The 2348-nt window shown below is 45.1% G+C and overlaps 1 pseudogene; it reads right to left on the minus strand.

The window, feature by feature from the left end:
• Positions 1–586: 586 nt before the first annotated feature.
• Positions 587–1907, minus strand: LOC112313034 (keratin, type I cytoskeletal 18 pseudogene; annotated as a pseudogene).
• Between the last annotated feature and the right edge of the window lie 441 nt (positions 1908–2348).

Raw genomic sequence — 2348 nt, forward strand, 5'->3', positions numbered from 1 at the left:
TGATGCTTCTCTCTCTTTCTCCTTTCTTGTCTCTCTAAAAATAAATAGAATCTTTTTAAAGTTGCAAGACTTATACACTGGAAATTATGAAACATTGTTCAATAAAATTAAATAAAATATAAATAAATGGAAAGACAACCCATGTTAACGGATCAGAAAACTCCATTTTAATCGCACTCACCCCCAACCATTTTTGAACCCTGACAACCACTAATCTGTTTTCCATCTTTTTCATTTTGTTATTTTAGGGGTGTTATATGAATGGAACGATACAGTATGTAATCTTTTAAGACTGGCTTTTTTTTTTTTTTTACTCATCATAATGCCCTTGAAATATGTCCAATTTGTTGTGTGTATCAGCAGATAATTTCTTTTTATTTTGCCTCCCCATGTCACCTTTGAACATTGTTTTAGAATTCCGTTTTTGCAAAGGAATAGGAATAGAAAACTCATGGGTACAGACAATGGGGGAGGGGATTGACTGTGGGAGTGTGTTGGGGGAACAGGGTAGGCTGAACAATGGTGGAAAAGGCAGGACAACTATAACTGAACAACAATAATTTTTTTTCAATGAACTCTAAACTTTTTATTGGCCTTCTGCCCTGCCAAGGGATGCCCTACTTTTGTTGCCTTTAATGCCTTCAGTGTCATTGACCTCAGACACCACTCTGCCATCCACAATCCTGCAGGTTGTGGTCTTTTGGATGGTTTGTAAGGAGTGGCTCTTGTCCAGGGTGTCAACAAGATTGAAGTCCTCCCCTTCTTCCAGTAGGCTGCGGTAGGTGGCAATCTCAGCATCCAGCTTGACCTTAATGTTCAGGAGGGCCTCATACTCCTGGGCCTGGCACTGCCCCTCTGCCCGGGTCTGGGCCAGCTCTGACTCCAGGTGCAGACAGATCCCGTTGAGTTATTCCACATGCATGGCATAGTGCATCTCTACCTCCCTCATGCTGTTCTCCAAACTTACCTTCAGATTCCTGATGGAGTACAGGTCGAACTCCAATGACTGGACCGTATGTCTCAACTCCTTAAGTGCTGTTTCTGCAGCACCTATCTTAGTGGTCTGCGAGGTGACCACTGTGGTGCTTGCTTCAATCTGATGGGTCCAGTATTTGTCTAGTTCCTCTCGGTTCTTCTGAGCCAGTTCATCATACTGGGCCCAGATGTCTTCCTTGATTTTGCCAAGGTCCTGAGATTTGGGGGCATCCATCTCCATGGTCAACCCAGAATTGGCAATCTGGTTTTGTAGACCATTTATTTCTTCCTCATGGTTCTTCTTCAGGAAGAGCAGCTCCTCCTTGAGAGCCTCAATCTCTTTCTCTAGCTAAAGCCAAGTGATACTGACCTTTTGGAGCTCATTGATGTCATTCTCCACAGACTGGCCCATGGCCAGCTCCATCTCATACTTGACTCAGAAGTCATCAGCAGCAAGACGGGCACTGTCAATCTGCAGAACGATGTGGGCATTGTCCACAGAATTTGCAAAGATCTGAGCCCTCAGGTCCTCCATGGTCTTGAAATAATGCCCCCAGTCTCTGACCAAGCGGTCCCTTCTTCTCTAAGTGTTCCTGGATTTTGCTTTCCAGTCTCCAATTGTCAGCCTTCAGACTTCTCACCCTCTCTAGGTAGGAGGCCAGGCAGTAATTCAGGCATTGCATAGTGTTCTTCTCACTCTGGATGCCCCCTATGCCCACCAGACCCCTAGCCATCCCTACAGCCAGGACCCTGGATTCCCAACTGCCCTGCATGCTGGTGGAGTGGGACACCAAGATCCAGGAGCCCAAGCCCCCAGCGCCTACATAGATGCTGGCCACACTGCTGGCTGGCCGGACCTGGTAGCTGGGCGACTGCACAGAGCCCAGGGTCCGGTAGCTTGTGGAAAAGCTGGAGCATGTGCTGAAGCTCATGTTGTTCAGGGAGGAAGGTGAGAAGCCAAGACTCAGGTTGAACAACCTGAACAACAATAAATTATTTTTAAAAAGGAATTCGATTTTGATTTATTTATAGTATTTTTTGGTTAACTCTTTGTATAGATTTTTTTACATAACTCTAAAAAGTCATATATACATAACTTAGGCATGGTGTACTAGTGTCAACATTTTACCAGTTTGTGATAACATTACACATCCCTAAATTCCTCTTCATATTTTTCTTTTTCTTTCTTTCTTTTTTTTTAAATTGTTATTCAATTACAGTTGTATGCCTTTTCTCCCCATCCCTCCACCCCACCCCAGCTGAACCCACCTCCCTCCCCCCTCTCCACCCTCCCCCTTGGTTTTGTCCATGTGTTCTTTATAGTAGTTCCTGTAATCCCCTCTACCCACTTTCCCCGCCCCCACCCCCCACCC

This window comes from Desmodus rotundus, chromosome 2, assembly GCF_022682495.2.
Source record: "Desmodus rotundus isolate HL8 chromosome 2, HLdesRot8A.1, whole genome shotgun sequence".
NCBI classification, from domain to species: domain Eukaryota; kingdom Metazoa; phylum Chordata; class Mammalia; order Chiroptera; family Phyllostomidae; genus Desmodus; species Desmodus rotundus.